The following is a 12,538-nucleotide window of genomic DNA, read 5'->3' as shown; positions in this document are numbered from 1 at the left end:
TCAGAGATCGTTCCGCATCAATACCAGGGAGCCGCTCCATTGGTTTTACAGCTGAGGTGTGTATGCCGCGCGGGATTTACTTAACCAGCGTCTCAGGTTAACTCACTCCTGGGACAGATGGGTCCCACATTCGTAGTAGCTCAGCAGAGTAAAGGTTTATTTCTCACTCAGACCACAGTTTAGAGCAGTGTTGTGGGATCAGAGAGCTGTCCACGAGATCGCACAGGGACCCAGGCTCCCTCCATTCTGTGCCTCCATCCTGTTATGCGTCACTGGCAATCTCCTCATTTAGCAAGTGGACAGGAAAGAACTAGGAGGATCCAGTGTGGGGACTTTTGAGGGGTCTAGGTGCGTTGGCCACAGCCTTTGGGGAGAACAGGGGTGTCAAACTCATTTTCACCGTGTCAGGGTGGGCGGGGCTATCCCCCTGGCAACCTAAGCCCGCCCCTTATCCTGTCAAAGATGTCAGAATATCAGGATGGGTGGGGATATCCGATTGACAGCCAGAGCTGGAGGGGAACCACCAATAATGGATCACAGCTTTGTTCCAGGAGACCAATCCCGAGCCCTCGAGGGGAGCCAATCAGAATTTTGGTGTATAAAGCCCCGCCATATTCCCTGCTGGGCGCACTTCTTCGGCCCTGACTCTGCGCACTGGAGAATTTTGCCCAAGACCACAAACACCAAATAAAGTTCTGTACTGCCTAATTTTGTGGCTGATTGGCATTTATTCCTCGGCGGAGCCTAAGAAAACCTTTCACACCGGGGGCCACATCAGCCTCACAGTTGCCTTTCAAGGGCCAGATGTAATTTTAGGACTATATAAATATAACTACTCCTTAACTGTTAAGGAGTTGAAATTACATTCGGCCCTTTGAAGGCAAACTCGAGGCCAATGTGGCCCCCAGTGAAAATGAGTTTGACACCCCTGGGCTAGAACTTGGTCAAATGAGCACAGCTCTAGTTCCAAGGGGGTCTGGGGAAGGCACAGCAGCTCCACGCCCGGGAGGACAAATGGGTGGGATGAGTGGCTGGCTAGTCTCTGCCAGCGTGTCCTGTTCCTGCTGCCGTGTTCTCCAGAGAATCTAAAGCAAGCCTTCCCCTCAACCCACATCTGCCTTCCAGGTCCATCTCTCCTTCCATTAACAGCCTGCCTCTAGTCTCTCCATCTACAGTTGCTTCACTTTCAAAACATTCTCCACTCAGCAAAGTGACCAAATAATTAAACAAACCCAAATTAGGTCATATTACTTCCCTGCTTACCATTGTAGGAATCCAGTGATTCCCTACATTATTTGCAATAAAACCCAAACTCCTCTAACTTCAACACCCAAAACCCAAACAGCCCAATTAAAAATGGGCAAAAGACAGACTCAAATATGCAGGCAACAGGTAAAGGTTGCCAGAGGGACAGGGGGTGGGGACTGGGTGGTAAAGGTGAAGGTGAAACCGGAAAAGCCTATGTTCGTTCTGCCTGTCACCACCAGAACCAATAAGCAGAGACAGGGACTGAATCTTTATGGGCTTTATTCAGATGGCTGGCGATCTGAGAGAATGGCGGGTTACGTACCCAAATGGACCGTCTTAAATTCCATTTTACATCCACCCTTTTTATAAGGAGAAGAAAAGTATAGGTAAGGGGTATGGAATTCAAGGAAAAGGTTAATCGGATGAAAGCTGCAGTGTTCTGCCCTGGCTGGTGTGGCTCAGTGGTTGAGTGCTGGCCTGTGAAGCAAGGGGTCAGTGGTTTGATTCCCAGTCAGGGAGCATGCCTGGGTTGTGGGTCAGGTCTCCAGTAGGGGGTGTGTGAGAGACAACCATACGTTAATGTTTCTCTCCCTCTCTTCCCCTCTAAAAATAAATAAATAAAATCCTTTTTTTAAAAAAGCTGCAGCATTCTTTCACCTGTGGGCGTGGATGTCTCACCCTGGAGCACAATGGCTCAGATAGCATCTTGATGGCTTGCAGTCCTCCCCAGACACAAAGGGGGAACTGCTTGCCAGGTCTGCTGGAGTCAGGGTGGGTCATACCTTCAGCTCCTGGAACAACAGCTCTTACCGGCATTGATTACTAAGCTTATTAGCTATTACCTAAACTAAGATTTTCCAACTCTTCGGTCCCCATTCAAGGGATTAAGAAGTACGATACAGGTTGGTAGTTACAAAACAGTCAAGGGGATGTGAAGTACAGCATAGGAAACACAGTCAGTAATACTGTAATAACTATGTCTGGTGCCAGGTGGGTACTGGAAATATCAGAGGACCACTTGTAAGTACGTGATTGTCTATCACGATGCTGAGTTTTCCCCAGGTCCTCTGTGGGTGCGGCAGCTTGTCCTCTCCTGACCTACACTCAAGACCTCCGTTGGCTCCCACCCCAGCCCCCCAGCTCCCACTCCTCCCTCAGCTCCCCTCCTCCATGGTCATCCGGTGGCAGTCCTCCTCCTTTTCCAGGCGACTCCTGGTAAGGCCCCCGTGCCCTCTCTGGACTGGGTCTTGTGTGCACACCCCGGATACCTTCTGAAGCTCCTGGGTGGCATCTCTACCTCGGAAACCCTGCAGTATCAGGACCCACCCCAGAACACTGCCGCTGTGGGATGGGCAGGAAGCACAGCTGAAGGTGGGCCCTGGAGCCGGGCATACCTGCCCTGTCCTCACTGCTTGTCCTGCGGGCTCTCCAGACAGACCTACTGCCCATGTCCAGTCAGCCTCTGTTTACCTGCCAAGTGAGGATTTCCTGCCCACTCCCAAGTCCCGGCCTGACCCCTGACCAAAGCCCAGCACCAACAGCCTGCTGGCCACACCCCAAGCTACGTATAGGACCCCCATGCTGTCCAGGCTTCCCTGCAGACGGTGGCTGGTGGAGGCAAGCATGACCAGGAGCCCCCCGAGGCTGGGCACAGGCACAGCAAAGGGAAGAAGTCCCAGCATATTTGTGGGAAAGAGCAGTGAGGGGGTTCCCTGAGGTCACCTGCACCGCAATTTTGGGGCCCAGTGCAAAGTGAAAATACAGGGCTCCTGTACAATTAGTATGGTTTCAAGGTGGTGCCAGCAAAGTATTAAACCCACCCCAGGGCCCTTCTAGGTGTGAGTCGCATGCCCACGAAGCCAGCCTACTAGCAGTTGGAGTCTGGGTTCCCAGGAAAGTTTTGCAGCAGTGAGATCCCCCTGGAGACACCCAGCAGCCTTCACCCAGCTCAGGCTCCCCAGCTGCGGCAAAGCCAGGAATCGCCTCTGCTCTGCCACCTGCTGGCCACCCTGGGCCACTGCCCCTCTCCAGAAAGGACCCTGGGTGGATAAGCAGGAAAATTGGCCTAGGGACTGCCAGGTCACCCAGCTTTTCCTTTCATTGAAGGGAAAACCACACCCCATCCCAATAGGGGCTCTGACATTCTGCACGAGGTCACAGAGCACCTCAGTGATGAGAGCAGCACTCACCTGTCACACTCGAGCCTGTCTGTTCTTTATAATCCTACAAAGTAGAGAAGATGCCCCATAGGGACGAGGAAATGAAATTGAGTTGGAGTTTCCTGGCTCCTGTGGTTGCCTCCCACGAACCCCCTCTCCCGGCTCACCACTCCCACCCGGGCCTGGGCTAGGGTGGTGGCCCAGCCCCATACTTAGCAGCATAATCCCATTACCTGGTTTCAGGGAGGGCCTATGACCCAAGGGCAGTGGAGGGGACTCTTAGCTGGGGAAGCTGGGAAGGACTTTTCTAGTTCCCTTCTGACTCTGAGATGTGTGGCCAGGAGGTTTATTGCCTGAACCGCAGCAAGAGGCGCGTTGCCACAATGAAGAAATGTGGTCTGAACACCAAGCTGACCGGGGGGGGGGGGGGGGGGGGGGGGGGGGGGGGGGTGGCGGCGAGGGAGACACAAAAGCGAGTCCAGGGTGACACAACTTTGAGCTGCTGGATCAAGACAGCCCTGAAGGGTGAGTCGGGCTGCCCAGCACTTTGCGCTGCTGGGAGCATGTGAATCCCCTTGAGTACGTGATCATCTGTGAGCAGCTGCTTGCAAAGAAAGGTGTCTCGAGCAAAAGTCTTCCAGACCTCTGTCTGCCTCTCTAGCCCCCTCTGCTGTCTATCTTCTTTTTTGACTTTGATCCCAAGTTTTCAAGCTGCTCATCCCCCTTGAGTCCTCAACAGGGCACCAGCCCTCTCTCTCCAGGGCCTTTGTACAAGCTGTGGTGCCTGCCCAGAGCACTCTCCCCTCCCCCACATGGACCCTTATGGTCTCAGCCTCGATGGCATCTCAACAAGGCTCTTTTTAACCCCAGTTCACTCCAGAAACATCTGCTGAGCTCCTGTTCTGCCAACCACCAGGCTAGGCCAGCACCCCTCGGGGATCTCTGGAGATGCTAGTGATTTCAGGGGGCAGCAGGAATCAAATGGCCACACTCAGGTCCTCAGGTGAAGAGGCCTGGGCCTGAAAGCGAGTGTGTGGCTGGGTGCATCTGGAGATTTCAAAGAAAGCCAGGAGGCTGGAGAGCAGAGGCAGGGAGTAGGAAATAGATCTTACTGTCTGGGTGTTAATGGGAGAAACGGATGCATGTAAAGAACTATAGATCAGCACATCTATTAGCATGCAGTCAGGGTTATTAGAGATCAGTTCCCATGGAAGAGAATGGGCGCAGCTAAGCAAGGGGCGGGGGGCTGGGGCATAGTGAAAGGCATAGGTTCTGGGCAAAGCAGGCCGAAGGCCAGGATGGGAAGCCCCCAGGGGGCCAGAGAGCCAAGAGAGCAAGTCCTTTGTTCTGAGGACTTATATAATTGGCGGGATGGGGGTGAAGAAGTTACATATTGATGGACCAGTGAAGGTGGTCCCAGCTTTCCCTGGGGGGGAGGGGGGACGTGACTACCCAAACGTAGGTATGTGCAGAGGTCTGTCAGCCCGAATCCTGATCTTGCTCCAGACCCCATTTGTTCATCTTGTTGTAAAGCAGATACGTGACAGGAGGCAGTTAATTACAGTTGGGGCACTTTCCCAAAGTCATTTATGGGCTCCTTCTGTAAGCGTTAGGGACTCCCTCCTAAAACAGAGTGACCAGAGGTAGGCAATTCACCAAAGTTGTTCTATGGGCTTCTTCCTTTGGGCTCTGTGGACTCTCCCGCATTCCAGGCCTTGGGATGAAAGCAGTTTCAAGGCTTTCTTTCCCAGACGGTGGAAACGCTACATAGAATTTCAAGGACTCCCCTCCTCCCGTGCTAACATGGTGTTTCTTGTGATGTTGGGACACCTGGCAATATTATTGGACCAGGCTCAGGACTCCTGAGTCAGTGGGTGAGACATGTCTCTCTCCTCCTCCCTGCCTTGGTTTGCTATTCATTCTACCTAAGTGCTAAAAGGTGTTTCCTGGCAACCAGGATGCTGGATTCTGGCCAGGAAGAGCAGCACAGTCTCAAGAGTTCTTCCTGTGCTGTCTCCTGCCTCAAGGGGTGCGGCTGTGGTGAGGAGGGTTGGGATTCTGGATGTGTGGGGAAGGCAGTCCATCGGCCTCTATGTTTGCCACGCTACTTCTGACTCAGCTTCCACTGCAGGTCTGCTAATAATAGTCATGGTTCAGTGCGAGGTGTATTTCTCCTCGAGGTTCATATATTTTCATACGGAATTTGTTATTGTGGTATCATTCACCTACCCTATGGTCACCCTTTTAAAGTGTGGATGTTAAGAAATGTGTAAACCTGTAAAGAACTTTTCTAAGAGTTTGAGTCACCCAGAGGACATATTCTGGGGAGCAAGATCTCAAAGACTCCAGAGGATAACAGTGTTGCCGCTTTTTTGATGCACTGGAAATTCCGGAGGGGCTCCCCCTGCCCCAGCATGCCAGTGCCTCTCCCCTAGACACATTTTCTTTGCCCTTCTTCTTCCTAAGTTTCAAGAGCCCTTTTTTCGCCTCTGTAAGGTGTTTCTTCTACTGCTGTGACTTTCGAAATAAGCTTTTGCTTGTATTGAGCTCCTTGGCGCTGAGTTCTTTCGCAGCTGAACTCAAGAAGGGGGGGTTGCTGAACCGAGGCCTAACATCTGGTGCCATTCGTCATTAATAGTACCGTGCACTTTTCAGTCATTATGCCAGTTAATTTTCAGAATGACCTCATGAGTTTGGGGTAAGAAGAAAAAAAAAGAAATTAAAGAGGGAAAGTAAGGAATATTACACGGAGGTGGGAAAAGCAAGGCAGGGATTGGATTACAGGGTAGTTAGTTACATAATAATTATGTGCTCTCTCGAGGGGGGTTATTTTCAAAGGTGTCTTAACCTAGGTGCACAGAAACAACGGAGAGGGCTTGCTTAGGGCAAAGACAAATCTTTTACTAAAACGTTGTGTGCCTGGGGTATGACTATCCACTAGGACCTTCCAGTTAGGAATTTATGATCAGATCACGGCTGTGAGGTTGCTTTCCACAGAACCCCCTTTTTCATTCACAAGAGTGTACAATTCCGTGGTGGGTTATTTATTTAGTTAGTGTATTCACAAAGTTGTGAGCATCACAACTACCTAATTCTAAAACATTTTCAAGACTTTATGGAGAAAGTCAAAAAACACCTTTAGCAGTCTCTCCCCTTCCTGCCCTCCCCCCTCCCCCCAGGTCCCTGGAAGCCAGTAATCTCCATTCTGTCTCTAAAGATTTGCTGATAAGTGGAATCATAAAATATCTGGGATTTTGTATCTGGCTTCTTTCACTGTTTTCAAGGTCGAACCATGTCATAGCATGAAGCATGTAGCAGGATCTATGTTGTAGCATGTACCAGTACTTTCCTTTTTATGGCTGAATCATAGTCCATTGTATGGATAGACCCCCCCTTTTGATTATCCGTATATCTGATGACAGACATTTAAGTTGTTTCACTTTCTGTCAACTATGAGTAACGCTACTAGGAACATTCACGGGCAGGTTTTTATAGGGACATACGCTTCACTCCTCTTGGCTATGTACCTAGGGGTGGGTCTGCTGGATTACATGGTAACTCTGAGTTTAACCAGTTAAGGAGCTGCCAGACTGTTTCCAAAGCAGCTGCCCCGTCTTACCTTCCCAGCAGCACTGCACAGGGTTCTGATTTCTCCACGTTCCCTCCAACACGTGTTGTCACCTGACTTTTTTCTATTATATCTATCCTCCTGGGTGTGAAGATGGATCTCACTGTGGTTTTGATTTACATTTTCCTGATGATGAGTAATATTGAGGATGTTTTCATGTGCTTATTTGCTATTTGTTCTTTCTTCTTTGGAAAATGTTGATTCAAATTCTTGCCCATTTTTAAAAAAGATTTTATTTACTTATTTTTAGAGAGAGGGGAGGGGACGGAGAAAGAGGGAGAGAAACATCAGTGTGAGAGATGTCGATTGGTTGCCTCTCCCACACTCCCGGCTGGGGACCTGGCCCACAACCCAGACATGTACTCTGACTGGGAACCGAACTGGCAACCTTTCAGTTTGCAGGCTGGCACTCAATCCATTGAGCCACACCAGCCAGGGCCCCTTGCCCAGTTTTTAATTGGCTACTTTGTTTTTGAGTTGTAGGAATTTTATATATATTCTGTATATAAACCTCATCACAGTTGTGTTAGCAAATATTTTCTCCCACGTGGGTTATCTTTTCTTCTTTTTAAAAAGATTTTATTTATTTATTTTCAGAGAGGGGAAGGGAGGGAGAAAGAGAGGGAGAGAAACACCAATGTGTGGTTGCCTCTCGCATACCCCCTGCTGGGGACCCTGCCCGCAACCCAGGCATGTGCCCTGACTGGGAACATAGGCATAAACATAGGCATAAATCTTTCTGATTTGGGGGCAGCAACCCTTTCCTAGATATAACACCAAAAGCATAAGCAACTAAAGAAAAAATTAGATACGCTGGACTTCAGCAAAATAAAAGCTTTTATGTTGCAAAGGACACTATTAAGCCAGTGAAAAGGGCCCCGATGGTGTGGCTCCGTGGAACCAGAGGGTGTCATCTCCCTCCCTTCCCCTCTAAAAATTAATAAATAAAATTTTAATTAAAAAAAGAATCAACCTATGAATGCATAAATAAGTGGAACAATACATTTCTCTCTCCCCCAACCCCTACCTCTCTCTTTAACATCAACAAATTGTCAAAAGCCCTGGCTGGTGTGGCTCAGTAGGTTGGGTGTCATCCCACAATTGTGGGTTTGATTCCCGGTCAGGGCACAGGACTGGGCTGTGGGTTTGGTCCTCCTGTTGGGGCCTGTACGGACGAAAGGCAACCAGTCAATATTTGTCTCTCGCACCACTGTTTCTCTCCCTCTCTTTGTCTCTCCCTTCCCTTCTCTCCCTTCTTCTCTCTCTAAAAGTAATGAAAGCCCTGGCTGGTGTGGCTCAGTGGATTGAACGCTGGCCTGCAAACTGAAAGGTCGCCGGTTTGATTCCCAGTGGAGGCAACACAGCTGGGTTGCAGGCCAGGTCACAGGTTGGGGACCTGTGAGAGGCAACCTACTGATGTTTCTCTCCCTTTCTTTCTCTCTCCCTTCCCCTCTTTCTAAAAATAAATAAATAAAATGTTTTAAAAAATAAAAATGAAAGCAATGAAAAAAATGTACTTGGGTGAGGATAAAAACAAACAAATAAATAAGTAAATAGCTGATGTGGCTATAATGTGGTGGATTAAGATGGGGGAGCAAGACCAGTATAAGGGAGACCAGTTCAGAATTGCTGCATTAATCCAGGCAGGAAATGATGAAGGCTTGACTTAGGCACAGTGGGAAGTGGACCAATTCCAAAGACACCTGAAGGCCAGGGAAGCATCTGCTGTGAGTTGAGGGAGAGTGTTGGGTCTAAGACAGCATCTGGCTCTTGGCTCAGAGGACTGGAAGCTGTGTCTCCTTTACCGAGGTGTGAAAGATGGCAGCTCAGGGTGGAGGAAGAAGCTGAGGTCAGTTTGTGATGCTCTGAATTTGAGGATTTGTGGGACACCAGAGGGAGATATCTGGATCCCAGGAGGCAAGTTGTTCTTGGAGATACCCTGATTTGGGCATCATCGGGGGCAGTTCTCCACTGAGAGGTGGAGCCCAGGCTGCCAGCAGAGAAGGGAGGCTGCCTCCAAGCGGAGGGCAGGATGTGGGGGTGTATACAGAAGGGAGCAAGGCTGCAGAGTCATGGAGGTTATCCGGGGAGAGAACTTACAGGGAGGAGAAAGGCAGAAAGTAGGGGAAGAGAATGGAGGTGGGGGAGATGGTCCAGAGAAAAGCCACTGAGTGGTGCAGAAAGAGAAAGTCCCGAAGTATCCTTTGTGCTAGCGACCAAGAGGGTGTTGCAGGTCCTGGGAGGGACTGGCAGCAACTTCTCTCCAGTCTTCCCAGAAGTCTGCTCTGGTGAAGGACAATAGAAGGCAAGCAGAGTGTGGCGAGGAGGATGTGGCTGAGATCTATGGGTGGGCCTGGTGGAGACAGCGAGGGTCCCCAGTGAAAGGATATTGGTTTTTATTTTATTTTATTTTTTTAAGACTTCATTCATTTTTGTTCTAGACAGAGGGGAAGGAAGGGAAAAGAGACGGAGAGAAACATCAATGTGTGGTTGCCTTTGGCACGCCCCCCACTGGGGACCCGACCTGGCTGGCATGTGCCCCAACCAGGGATCAAACCAGTGACCCTTTGGTTCACAGGCCAGCGCTCAGTCCACTGAGCCACACCAGCCAGGGCAGGATATTGGTTTAAAAAAAAATTTTTTTTAATGTATTGATTTGAGAGAGAAACATTGATTTGCTGGTCCACTTACTCATGCACTCACCAGTTGCTTATTGTACGTGCCCTGACTGGGGATCGAACCCACAACCTTGGGTGTCAGGATAATGCTCTAACTGAGCTACCTGACCAGGGCGAAAGGATGTTGTTTCAGAGAAAGACTCCAGCTTCTCTTGGGCATAGAAGGGGAGGGGGGTGGGGGGGGAGCTAAGGACCAGGGCTGTATGCAAATCCAAAAGTGAGAATGCCCTGGGGTCTGTATTTCCCTGTGAAGTGGAAAATGGATAACTCTGCTGAGAGGTAGGGGGTGGGGACAGGTGAGGAGCCCTGCGGAGAAGACAGGGAATCAAGGCTGCAGAGATGGAAACCAGAGGCCAGATCCAATGCAGAGCTCCTGGAAAACTTTTTGAGCAGCTGCCGAGCAGGACGGTTGGAGACCTGGACCCGTGTTATGATAAGATTTCTCTCCAGAGAGGCCCAGTGTCCTGGAGGCAGAAGGGAAAGCTGACTGTGGGCCTAGACTAGGATTTGAAGCAGAGGAGTCAGCTACGGAGAGCCTCTGGGCCCATGAGCAGCTCTCCAGCAGGCTCAGGGGGCCCCGGCCACTGGGTCAGTAGGGGAGCTGAGGGCCAACCCCTGAGCTGGCGGTGAGCTTCTCAGGCTGCCTCCAGGAGACAAAGGCCAGGTCCTCTGACTCTGGCTCCCGAGCCCTGGCTGCCTTGTGCATCGAAACACTGGGTAAAGGCCAAGCAAGGCCTGGCAAGGGAGGAGGAAGAGCTTAGGATCCCCCTTCAGCAAAGGCTTCAGGGAACCCCTAAAAGGCAGAAGCTAGCCTGGTATGGGCTCTGCCCATGTCCACAGCCTCACAGCAGACACCCTGGGCCTCTGGCCTCAGGCAGGCTTGGAGCGCTGGAGTGGAGGCTGTGAATTCCTCTTGAGACCAGGTGCGGTGCCGTCTGACTCTGGGCTTTGGGCAGCTAACCTGGAAGCAGCCTGGTCCCTCCATTGTGGCGGCACCTTCAGTGGAGCAACCTACTGGGGACCTCAGTCGGCAGTGGCAGCAGCCTGAGGCTTGTGCCTTAGGTCTCCTTTTGGCGTCTCAGCAATTCTGTTACCTTTGGAACCAGTTCCCTGCTTGAACTCCTTCTGTTTTAAGGACCTGATGTGATTTTCCTTCTCCGGTTGGAGCCCAACCAACGCACTGGGTTCTGGAAGGCCTGGGTCTGGGGATTGGAGTGAACCCTTCTGAGGACCTGCAGACTTCCTCCAGTGGCTGTCGGAGCCCTCACTGACGTGAGGCCCGCTGTGGCCCGACTGGGTTTCTGGGTCTAGAAGTATCCATGGATGCACAGAGTGGGCACCTCAGTGCAGACAGGTGCGCTGGGTAATGAGGGCTGGTCCGGCCATGGCAATGGGCTGAGCCAGTAGAAGAGGTGGCCAGTGGCTGCTCAAGTAACCCTGATGCTCTGGGCTGGTGTCAGAAGCTGGTCCAACTCTTCAGTGTGGAAATCCAGGGAAAAGAACTACAGTGAAGCCTCTACAGCATGTGGTAGCCTCACCTCTCCCCCACCTAGTCCCTCCTCTGCCAGAACTGCCACCAAAAATCCCAACCAAAGGTGGCACTTGGGAGGGCATTGGTCAAAATGTGAAAGGCATCCCTGGCTGGTGTGGCTCAGTGGATTGAGCGCCGGCCTGTGAACCAAAGGGGCACTGGTTTGATTCCCAGTCAGGGCACATGCCTGGGTTATGGGCCAGGCCCCCAGTAGGGGGCACATGAGAGGCAACTACACAATGATGTTTCTCTGTTGCTCTCTCCCTTCTGCTCTAAGATAAATAAATAAATAAAATCTTTAAAAAATATCTGTTTTCCTCCATAACATTCATTTATTTATTTTTAGAGAAAGGGGAAGGGAGGGAGAAAGAGAGAAATATCAATGTACGATTGCCCCTCACATGTGCCCCCATCTGGCGACCTGGCCTGCAACCCAGCCATGTGCCCTGACTGGGAATTGAACCAGTGACCCTCCGGTTCACAGACTTGCACTCAATCCACTGAGCCACACCAGCCAGGGTGAAAAATAAATGAATTTATAAAGAACTGGAATATCACTTGAAACTTAGTAGATATTACATAAGTATTAGATATTCCTATTTTTCTATCCCAGACTGATCCAAAACAAGGCATTTGAACACTAAGCTGTACTGTTGTTCTCCACTGCTTCTTTTACAGATATACAACATTCATTCATTTAACAAATAATTTTTACCATGGCTCCAGGAATACAGCAGAGAACAAAGCCTGTGTTCTCGTGGCTGGGGAGGGACCAAACCAACAGTGAACAGCCAAGAAACATGCCAGGTATTGATAAGTACCTGTGGAACACAATTCGGGTGATGTGCTAGGGAGTCCGGGTGGCGCTTTTCATTGGAGGATTGGGGAAGGCCTCTTAAGGAGGTTGTATAAACTGAGATCTGAGTGAGGAGGAGCCAGCCATGCCGGCATTTCTAAGTTCTCCCCAGTCACTTGATCATGCCCACTGCTCCTCTCTCCAGCCCCTTCCCATGACTGCATTAGGCTTGCTCTGTGCCAAACTGTTCCGAAACACCAGGATCTTATTCCACCATGCCTTACCTCATGCTGTTCTTTCTGTCCCGTTACCCTGTGTCCCCTTTGCCCCCATCCCAGGGTTCAAAATGTGACCTCCTCACATCTTCGGGGAGCAGGCTGCAGACCACAGCCCCAGGCTCCTCCCTGGTCAAAGCGGCCCAAGAGGGTAGCTCTGGGTTTCCTGTACGTTCAATCCCAGGAGTGTTCTGATAAGGATTGCAAAATAACCTGGTTGCTC

Source organism: Desmodus rotundus, chromosome 2, assembly GCF_022682495.2.
Source record: "Desmodus rotundus isolate HL8 chromosome 2, HLdesRot8A.1, whole genome shotgun sequence".
Lineage (NCBI taxonomy): Eukaryota > Metazoa > Chordata > Mammalia > Chiroptera > Phyllostomidae > Desmodus > Desmodus rotundus.
Note: the sequence above shows the minus strand (reverse complement) of the source record.